The following is a 12,020-nucleotide window of genomic DNA, read 5'->3' as shown; positions in this document are numbered from 1 at the left end:
TGATATTCATAAAATCTTTGACAATTTGGGGTCAGAGGCAGGAAGCAGAGCAGAGGCATTACTTATAAAGATTAAATGTTATTGTTTTACCTTGAGTTTGCTTTCTCCTTGATTCAAAAATTAGTCATTTTCCTTACACAACCTAAGGTATCATAAAGTCATTAACACTTCACCTGTGACAACCTATATAAATACGAAAAAATAAGGTACCGTCTTTCTGCAGAACTGCCACATGATCTAAATAGCTTGTGAGCAGTGTTTGCAGTAATAGTACACTAAATATAAAATTTGTACATTGACATTGCAAGATTTCTTTTTAAAAATTTTTTTTTTTCAACGTTTATTTATTTTTGGGACAGAGATAGACAGAGCATGAACGGGGGAGGGGCAGAGAGAGAGGGAGACACAGAATCGGAAACAGGCTCCAGGCTCTGAGCCATCAGCCCAGAGCCTGACGCGGGGCTCGAACTCCTGGACCGCGAGATCGTGACCTGGCTGAAGTCTGACGCTTAACCGACTGCGCCACCCAGGCGCCCTGACATTGCAAGATTTCTTAATGCACATGTAATAAAAATGGCTATTAATGAGTATTTGCACAATGTAAAACTTCTTTCAATATTTTTCCCCTCAGAGATGTACAGAGATAAATAGATTTAATACACTTCAAGAAACACTTCTACTTCTTGGGAATATTGGAAGTTATAAACGTTCTATGTCAAAAAACATATGGCCTTAAGAACTATGGTTCGCTTTCTTGTGGGGATTTTCATGGCATTCTAATGCCCAGAGAAGCATGAGATCATCCTGAACAGACTGACGCTTTTTGAACCAACGTGTAATAACTTGGGGCTTCACTTGGGGGTCCCTCTCTTGTGCATATGCATATAAAGCACACATGCATTTACTCAAATAGCCAGGTTCGAGGAATCAAAAGCAGGAAGAAAATTATAGTCGTTTCCAGATGCTGTTATAATCAGATCTGAATTACCCATCGGCAAGCACCTCCTGGCAGGGAGCAGAGTAATGAATCCTGACAGATGGGACACCTGGGCCTCAAATCAAAGCAAATTCCCTCTTCCAGCAAGGCCCAATGTCGCTATCCACACAGAATGGACTTCCTTCCCCATGCTGACTATTGGCAGCGTGGCTTCTGCCATCTTTCCAGTTTTATTTGCTACGAAACCTCCCCAGGAGCCTCATCCAGCAATCAAACTGATCCCTCACCTTGTCCAAACACACCCACTGCATTCGTACTACACCCAGGGTGTGCCTACTCTCTTTAACTGAAATTTCTCCCTTCATCACTCTGCCTTCCAATTTTGCTTACCTTCAAGCCTAAAAACTGAAAACACAGGCAGAACCACGGACACATACACTCACATATACCCCTTACCTCCTCTTTGATGTCCTCCTTGATCTTCTCGGAAAAATGATCTTCGTCCAATCTGAACATCAGATGCACTCATCCATATTGTCTAGTTTACTTGTAACCTTTTTGGGCTTTGGCTCTGGGTACTTTCTCTCCAAACCTGGCAGGCAATTATGAGAAGATGGAGGGGAATGGGAGTCTTGCCGAAGGGGTCTGTCCTATTCACACACCATGAGCTACAGAGTTCTCTCTATAGCGAAGTTTCTTCAGTGGCAAAACAAAGGAATTGGGCCCATTAATCTCTAAGATACATTTGAATTCTAAAATTTGATAACTCTAGCATGTTACCTGAATCTGTAAGTTTTCATTTCTTGATTTCATATTCTTTACTCATTGTTTTAGTTTGCCAGGGCTAAAAAGTACCACGGTTTTCTGCTCCTCTTGCCTTCCATCACATAAGTATAATTGACAGTTGGTCATAATCTCCTGTCTCGAAAGAATGTCATGAAAACACTACAATAAGAAAGATTTTAAAGCACACTGGGGACTATTTATCAGGCCCTACCAATAAATAGGAGCTAAACTGTTCACATTTCAAAAACATGTTGGCTCTTTCATACCATAATAATGTGGATGCAACATGTACTGGTTGTATGGATCCTGATATTAAGCTTAACCCTAATGATACTTAATAAAAAAATCCCTTTGAAAATCTGATCCTCTATGAAAAACAAGTGTCAAGTTATTGCATTTCTTTTTCCAAGTTGATTGCCCCTTCTTAATCTCTTGGAATTTGGAAAATGCAATATCTTTGTGGAGCTAATCTGGTGATGAAGATTAGAGAATGGATTTAAACCAAATGTGAAGTACATTTCTCATATAATAAATGTAACATTGATGGATTTTTAATAAACTTATTGTCAGAACACCATGGTTTCTGTCTTTCATCTCTCCCCTAAATCATTCAAACCCATCTCTGAGATTGTGGATTTAATAAATCCACATTATTTCTAAACCTAGAGAAACCTAGCCAAGACTCATACCGGTGTCTTCCAGTGTTCCTACAGCCCTCAATTTCTGTAACAACATAGGCGAATTCTGATGTCAAATTCAGGAAGTGGTGGGAAACTCTTACTGAAGACTGGACAGATTGCCAGTGTTTCCTACATGAATAATAAAAATAATAGTAACAATAAATCTGCATTCTAAATCAAATAGTCCAATTCTGAAAATAAATTTCCCCAGGAATTCTAAGGTACCAGAGAAACCAGATGAAACTAGGAAGAGAGGTTGCTGGGCTCTACAAATATGGAGTACCATCGGTCCAGACTCCCCTCCCCACCCCTCATAGGTCTAACCTATGTCTCAAGGGTACTCTTTCATTGAATCCTGCCCTTCATCACACATCCCATCCCATCACCCACCCCTACTCTTTACTTTCCCAGAGGAAACAAGTGCTTTCTTGTCCAACTCCACCCAAGTAAAGTTCTGTCCTCTCAGCTTGTTGGCCAAGGTGCCAGTATTCCTTCAGGCTGTCTTCATTATATTATTCACCTTGGATTCAAAGACGTTCATAAAAAATAAAATATATACATTCGTGTGCACAAATATATAACTCAGCATTTCAGTTTTCCTAACCAAATAAATGTGTATTGGTCTTTTGAAATGGTGTAAAAGTCACCCATTACTTGAAGTACTAAAAATGTAAACAAGCATAGACTTTTATTCTAATTGCTTAATTTCCAATAAATAGGTTTTATTTTAATATTGAATTATAGGGGGACCTAGGTGGCTCAGTTGGTTAAGCATAGACTTTGGCTCAGGTCATGATCTCATCATTCATGAGTTCTGTGTCGGGCTCTGTGCTGACAGCTCAGAGCCTGGAGCCTGCTTCGGATTCTGTGTCTCCTTTTCTCTGACCCCCCCCCATCTGTCAAAAATAAAAATTAAAAAATATATTGAATTAAAAAAATCACAGTATGCATGAAAGGTATCTAAACTAGACTTTTAAAGTTCACTGTCTGCATCTATTTTCAAGTTCTTAATTCATGATATACTTAACTTGCTAAAGACAATTTTTTTTTTCAACGTTTATTTATTTTTGGGACAGAGAGAGACAGAGCATGAACGGGGGAGGGGCAGAGAGAGAGGGAGACACAGAATCGGAAACAGGCTCCAGGCTCTGAGCCATCAGCCCAGAGCCTGACGCGAGGCTCGAACTCACGGACCACGAGATCCTGACCTGGATGAAGTCGGACGCTTAACCGACTGCGCCACCCAGGCGCCCCGCAAAAGACAATTTTAAGGCTGATTTTCTTTACTAATTAAAACCTTGCAAAATACATAATGTGTAACAATTTAAAAATTCACTTCCATTCTGCATTGGGAAAGAGAAGACTTAAAAATGATTGCCAATTCTATTAATTGCATGTAAAGCTGCCCATAATTTTTCTTGCCTTCTCTTCTACTCATCTTCAAACTTTTTGTTGCTATTGTTACTTAAAGTGTTAAAACACAAAACTGTAACCTCCCCTTCTGGAACAACACAAAAGTCAACTATTTCTTACTGTTCAACTCGAGAAATTGCTCATCCCCAGCTGAGGTAGTACACTGTAGAAAGTAATGTTTATGGATATGTGTTGTTCTATATTTACTTCAGTCAAATAAATATTGCTTGGTAATGTGAAAAAGCAGTGACTAAGTTTTTTGTTATGTTTGACTTTACAGTGAGCACATATAAAAGGTCTTTTTTTTTTTTTTTTTTTAGAAGTAAATTATTCATTAGGTTAGGCCATTTAAACCAAATTTACACAGGAGTTTGTCACTTCACAACTAAATTCTTCCTCATGTTACATTTAGGCAATGAGAAGCAATTTCAGTAAATACACAGCTTAATGAGTGTGTGTCTAAACAATACACCCCAAGGGTTCTCCTTACAGCTTACATCCCAGTATACCAATCTACAGTATTTCCCCTAGAAAGCACAGGTCTTCTGGGGCTGCATGTTGCTTTCATGCTCAGTGATATTCAACAAACTTCCCAGAACCCGAAGAAAGCACAGCTTCCATATACTCGAGTGTGAGAATTTTGTGGGAAACTAACTGCAAAGGTAAAATCATCTGTTAGATCACCCTTTTTATTCAGTAAATGGTAAGTACTCATTCAATCCATTCTTCAATTACACTATCATAAGCAGTAATTATAGATATGAAATATTAACAACTTTAAAGGATATGAACATTAATGTGATAGCACGCATAGCCCTTGTATAATTGGTTCTAACCAATCCACTTGCCATTTCTTCTCCTGTTTTTCTTAAGGGCATGTAAGTCTTCATTCTTTTCTTCTAGTCCTTGGTCATTTAAATCCACCAATCTGGAACAGTCTGCCCATTTCTTTTTGCTAATGCAAACCTTGAAGTTTTCCTTGATTCATCAGACCACATCCCCTTCTTTATGCACAGGTGGTTTCAATATTAAAACAATTGCTGACATGTGGACATGGTGTGACTACTGTAGTTCTACTATTTTATTTCCATGAACAAATAACATTTTGATTATACCTGTTTTTATATTTATATGGAAGTTGCACAATCTTTAACAAATAAGGAGAATTATAGAGGTCTCTGAGAAATAGCTTACTCTAACCTAAAATTTGCAGCTTTAATTATTTTTTGACCCTGCTGTCTACATAGCCAGAGACTGATTTATTACTACAATATGATATTTATGTATGATACCTATTAACATTTTAGAAAATTATTTTAAAAGCCATTGATCCCATTAAATAATGTACTTCTCTAAATTATGGCTATTTTCATGGCTGAATTTTATAGTTACTCTTTCAACCATGAAAGTTCAAATTGAATTTAGTGTCTTAGTATAATAATATACACAATTTTATTACCCCTAAAAAGTATAAGCAAAAGAAAAATGCTCCTCCAAGAACCAAAATGGATGAATAATTCATTTATCCAAATCTTTCTTTCATGAGTTATCCACGTGGGAGCAGTCCTGTGTAGGTGTCACCCAGTGGGTCTGGCCCTTCACCACCTATCTCCACTTAATGCCCATCATGAAGTAGGTCTGTCTCTGCCCACTCCTTCCTCTCCTAGTCCTCCTTATAAGTTCTCCTTGCATCTAACACACCTTTTCCCCCACTTCAGGCTACAAATCCATAAATCAAGATATTTAGGCTCATCATCTTTGTCTAAATCTGTAAGATACCTTTTCTGAACTTTACTCCTTTAGCAACAGAAGAATGGGTGCAAGGGGCCTTGCTCAATGGTCCAAAAGAAGGCAACATCATGGATTATCTGGGAGTTCTACTTGACTCCTAACTCTTGGATGGACAAAGATCTGACCTATGCTACTATCCCACCCATGATAGGTAACAAGTGTGAAAAGCTGTCACTGTCTCTGTCTTTGGTTGTAAATGGTTGGTATTAACATTTTGGGTACTTCCCCCTGACTATTTCCCTTCAAATTGTGTTTATGCAAGATTTTTCTGTATTTAAGAATTGTAAATGCAAAAATTTAGCACTCTTCTGTGCTAAATGCCTCTTAGCTACCTTCTTAGAGGATTAGCTAGCTTATAGCAGGCACTCTATAAATATAGTCAGATGAATTTTTTTAAAGTAAAAATTTTAAAAGAACTGTCATATTGGCTAAAACTAGACATCTCAATAGCTCTCAGAATGCCGAGGAATGGAATATAATAGTAAGAAATAAACACAAGCATTATTCACAAGTTGCTATTATTATCAAACTTGGTTCCAGCCTAGTCCTATCCTACAAAATTTCCCCTTGTTCATGGCCAGAAACAGGAATCTCTATTTTGCTAGCTATTTTATTCTTACTGCTTAGGATAATATTTGGTACACAGAAGGCACTCAATAAGTACTATTGAATAAATGAATGAATGAATAACAAAACAACAGCAACAAGAGAGGCTAACATTTATTAAGGACTTACTAGTAAAACACTGTTTGAATTCTCACATGGACTTTCTCATTTACCTGAACAAACACGAGAAACTTAGATCACTTAGAAAAACTATTCAGACACAGAAAATTGAACCAGAGAAATACCCAAATGATTCAAATTCTCCTAAAGTTGTGCACATACATCTACACAGCAAATAATTCATTTTACCTAGATTTACATAATTCAATAAAGTAAAAAATAAGTGTTTTGCCTAAATTATCATGTTATTGCTTGGAGTTTCCATATTCTTGTTTTACTTCATAGCAAACTCTGATTAACAGGTAGAAAGTTAAAATATTTAACCTAAATTTTATTTATGAAGGCTGTGGTAGAAAGCATAGGCAATGATGAGTATGAAGCGTAGAATGAGAGCTTAGTATATACTAAATTTTCACTAAATGCTAGTTATTCATATTATTTCTTAAAATATTGTTACCCAAGGAGCACTTACAACTATGAAGCAAATCAGTGGTCAAGATTTGTATTTCAATCAAGAATATATCGGCGTGCCTGGGTGGCTCAGTCGGTTAAGCGTCCAACTTCAGCTCAGGTCACGATCTCGCGGTCCGTGAGTTCGAGCCCCATGTTGGGCTCTGGGCTGATGGCTCAGACCCTGGAGCCTGCTTCCAATTCTCTCTCTCTCTCTCTCTCTCTCTGCCCCTCCCCCGTTCATGCTCTGTCTCTCTCTGTCTCAAAAATAAATAAAACGTTAAAAAAAAAATTAAAAAAAAAAAAAAAAAAGAATATATGACTGTGAGGGGCACGTGGGTGGCTCAGTTGGTTAAGTGTCCAAGTCTCGATTTCAGCTTAGGTCATGATTTCACTGTTGTGAGATCATGGCTCGAGGTTGTGAGCCCCATGTCGGGTTTTGCACTGACAGCACAGAGACTGCTTGGGATTCTCTCTCTCTCCCTTTCTCTCTGCCCCTTCCCTGCTCAAGCTCTTTCTCTCTCTATTTCTCTCAAAATAAATAAACATTAAAAAAAAGAATATATGACTGTGGTAGTGTCATACTCTTTTCAAAAGTGGTTCATGTTATTTACTTGAGAAAAATCTCAAGGACTTTAAATCACAGTGGCCCATCATTTTACTCCTGGTGTCCCCTACAAGTTACCCAGGGAAGGGGAGAGGAACTGGCTGGAACTCAATGAAAATACGGGCAAGCGTTAATAACCCACATATGTAAATATGGAACTAAAATGAAAAATGTAAAACAATGTGCAATTTCCCCTTGGACAGCTCAGCTTTACTTAGGTGTGGATAAAAGTGTAATGGGCATATGCTGATCTCTCTTTTGCAGAAGAAAGTTAGAAGAAGCGTATGGCCTCCAAACTTATGATCAACACTTTAACAAGTGTGCTCAGATTCATAAGAAACAATACTTAATGTTTGGCTTTAAAAAATGTTTCTTAAAGCTGAATTAAATGAAAACCCCCAGAAGCTCAACTTTCTTATCCTTTTTAGGATCTATGGCCAATGCACTACATTTATGTAAATATGTGATAATGACATTAAGGGAGTTAATAACGTGGAGAGAAGAGTCCGAAGATTGCATCTTTGAGCCAGTGAAAGTGAAATAGGGAAACTGAAGGGACTCCATTTTATTTTATTTTATTCTTATTTTTTTTAATGTTTATTTATTTTTGAGAGAGAGAGAAAATGCAAGCAGGGGAGGGACAGAGAGAGAGGAAGACACAGAATCCAAAGCAGGTTCCAGGCTCTGAGCTGTCAGCACAGAGCCCAGTGCAGGGCTCAAACTCATGAACCACGAGATCATGACCTGAGCTGAAGTTGGACGTTTAACTGACTGAGCCACCCAGGCATCCCAGAAGGGACTCCATTTTAGAAAGTCTCCATGTCTGCTGTTTTCCTCCTAGGCCTCATTTACTCATGTTTCATATTTTGATTCTGAGTAAGCCAAAGAAGCTATATTCCCACTTCAGGGGGGAAGCAAGAAAGTTAATCATTCTCTGGGTTTTCATTTAGGCCTCAAACACCTGATAACATCTAAGAAGAGTCACATTCTGAACATGTTCCAGGACATTAGCTTCAAACAGACCTCAGCAGATCCTGGCATCAATACCTCTGCCTTTGGTAATTTATGGAATAACACCTATTGTTCACCTGACACTCACCTCCAATTGGACCCTTCTGTCACTCATGCTATTAAGCAAACTATTTTCACTTTCCAGCTCATGTTTGATTTCTATGTTGCATGAAGCCAAAGACCCTCTTGGCCAGTCCTATGGGACCCTCCCCTGGGTTCTCAGACCTAACCTGCCTGCATCAAAAGCAAGCTTTCTCCTCTTAAACTGAGAGGGCTAATGTTAAAACCAAGAGCTGTTAATGCCCTCTCTTTCTGAATTCTATTCAGGCAGCTGAACCTTTCTACTACTTAACTTCCCAACCAAGCTCTTAGGGAGTCTATTAGTAAATGAAAATTAGTGATTAAAGAAAACTGTGAAGAATTTCCAGAGTTCAGTTTAATTTTAAATTGCTATTCAAATTTATTTGTTTATGCAAAACACATAAAAAATACTGCAAAAAAGAGAGTACCAAAATCTCAGATGGGGAAGATCTTTAGTATAAATGCCAAACTGTGAAAGATGTTAGGTTATAAAAATACACATCATACTGTACTCTAATATTATCTCACAACATTTAATCTTTTACTATTATTAATACTCCTTATATAATAATGACTCTGTTGATTAACTAACCAAAAAATCTATACCCCAGATACAAGGCATTTAGTCGCCAGAACCGTAAGAAATTTTGGAATCAAACTTTCACCGCATACTTACATTTTCCTTTTATTTTAGTGATTGAGACATTACTGACAGAAAATCAGGCAGGGAGTATCTGATTCATGTTCTTGAAACAGAGATATGTGTGTTTCTTTCACAACACAACCAAAGTCCGTGACTTGTGCGAAACTGTGTTCTTTTCTCACCCACCTAAAAGAATAATGTAAATAGCATCTTCAGCAAATCTTTGAATAATACTTCCTGGCACTGAGTTATGTTTCCACTCACTCTTCTTTAGAATGGCAAAGCAAGTAAAATCAAGAAAATTGTAAACCTGTAAGGAGCTCCTGGAAGGTTTTAGTATAACGTTCGAAAGAACAAAATTAGAGCCCGAACTTGCAAGACAAACCCTTGCTAAACTTTTATAATGGGCGGCAAGTTTCCCTGGGTGCTGGTGAGAGCAAGTGAAACTGCGGGGCCAGTTTTTGGCCGCATCTTAGGGTTTGGGCCTGGAAGGTGACACCTTACTTTACAAAAATTGCCTTTGACAGCTTTTGTACTTCCACAGCAAAGCTCAGCACGAGGGGAGTCCCCTTGAGACACTAGGAGGGATGAGGATTAAGGCGAGGATGTGGTATCACCGCAGGGCATGGGCAAGGTCATCTAATGTCTCATGTACTACATTCTGCTTCTGAAAGATCGAGCTTCGGGACTCTCTTTTTTTCCTTCACAGTCTGGCGTTGATAGGACTAGGACAGTCAGAGATATAAGACCTGGAACAAATCGCATTGACAGGAACTCAACGCAAACCACATGTTCACTACTGATTTCCGAACTTGTGTTCCTCAAAAGAAATCAAAGACATAATCTACTTTCTCAAACAATTAAACAGGCCTTTTGTCAGTATTTAAGAAGGCCTTCCCACCCTTAGGGAAAATGCAACCCCACCCCCTCCCCTAATTCCGTAATGTTGTTTTCTTTGCATACACTTTTGATGATGTAAAAAAACATGTTTTTTTCTTCTCTAATATATTTTGACTTGTTATGAGCAAATGATTTATGAAGATAAAAATTGGTAACATTTGCTTCCAGAAGTTGTTTCAAAACCGTTCAACTTTAATCAGTATTTCAATCATTTAATTAATTTCGTAAACCTCAGAGATAACAGAAGTACCATCACCCCTCACTAAGTTAAGTTTAGGTGCAATCAGGTGAGGAGAATTTTATTTTTGATCAGCAAAAAATGCTTATTAAAGTGACATGATGCTCTCAGTTTGCTGCTGGGAAGAGGTTTTTCACTAAAATCTTTTCTCAATTTGATAATATTTTTCCTCCATTCTATTCATATTTTAAATAATATTGCCAAGAATGCTGTCTTTCCTCTCATCCCAGATTTCCTGACTACCACTCAGTTTCAAAAGCACATAAATTAATAAAATTTCAAAAAGAACCAAGTCTGTGGGTCCTGCAGAAAGGACACACACCTGTCTTTTAGTGTCAAGACTGACTGCATTCATTCACCAAGCCATTTCCCCTCCAACCCAAGCTTTTACTCAATACATTATTAAAAAGTTCTGTTTTCTTTTACCATGGGAACATAGACACTTAAGATAATTAATTACGATCATCATTATTTCTTTAAATAATACCAAAAATTACAAAGCAATTTAATACAGAGACTCCTCTTTAAAACCCTTTACAAACCTAAGCTAATTTGCCATTGTAATTCACCAAGAATGGCTATTATCCTCTCTTTATAAAGGGTAAACTAAAAGGTTAAGTGAAGAGCTTAAGGCAGCTGAATAAGTTAATACCATTTCTGGGAGTAGATCACAGGAATGCCAGGTTTCTGCCTTTAAGCTCCAATTAGAATACCACCCTTCAGGAGAATGGCCCATTGAAAAGTTTGAATAAAGGCACATTTTATTCAAGACACTTTCTCCTCTTCAAAAATAACTGAATAAAAGCTCTTTGCTTCACTTAATTTTAAGTATGTTTTTCTGAATAAACGTTTATTGGAAAACACTCAGCATATACAGAAATACATGAAGAATAAAATAATAACCATATACAATTCGGGATAGCCATTAGTATAATTGTGTGTAGATGTATGTTTTCTGTACGTAAATTTACTATCATTTCACAAAGTTAAGAGCATGCTTGAGTTGAGATTTGTAAATTTTTTACTAAAATACACCATAGATACACAACATTTTCACATCAACTTAATTTTTTCCTAAATTACAGCAAAAACAAAGTATCAGTAACGAACAGAAAATAGAATAGAACCAAGGATACAACTGGAAGACAATAGCAAATGCTTGCATAAGAGGTAGTCTAGAACAAAAACAAAAACAAAAAAAAAATGAAGGCTTTGAATATTGGGCAAAGGAATTTGAGTTTGATAAGTGAAACTCACTCATAAACCTGAATGCCCTGATCTCTTAGTGCATGATCTCACCCAAAGCTCAGAAGTATAAACCACGAAGGACAGAAATCACAGTGAACATTGATTGAGAGCTTCCTATGTGTCAGGCACTCCCCAAAGTGCCAGGGCTGCATCCAGGTTTTGGGGGATGTCATGCTTAGGCAGTGTGTGTGTGTGTGTGTGTGTGTGTCTGTGTGTGTACCCGCGCGTGCGCGTGTGTTGCGGAGGGAGAGGGGGGAGGGTGGTAACTGCAAGGAAAAGAATACAAAATTAGACACAAAATTGAGTATGAAAGTGAGAATTTACTTAGAATGATAAAAGACATAATAGATTATAAATTTTTAATGGCTGAGAAACAGATAAGCACATTATGCAGTATACAAATTATACCCCAAACAAATTTTGAAAAGCTAATGAAACCACAAACATTCCAAAATCCAGAGGAAAAAAAAAATATATGTTGGGCATGCTTCTGTAATAACCTTTGTTAA

Source organism: Leopardus geoffroyi, chromosome B1 (assembly GCF_018350155.1).
Source record: "Leopardus geoffroyi isolate Oge1 chromosome B1, O.geoffroyi_Oge1_pat1.0, whole genome shotgun sequence".
Classification (NCBI taxonomy): Eukaryota; Metazoa; Chordata; class Mammalia; order Carnivora; family Felidae; genus Leopardus; species Leopardus geoffroyi.
Note: the sequence above shows the minus strand (reverse complement) of the source record.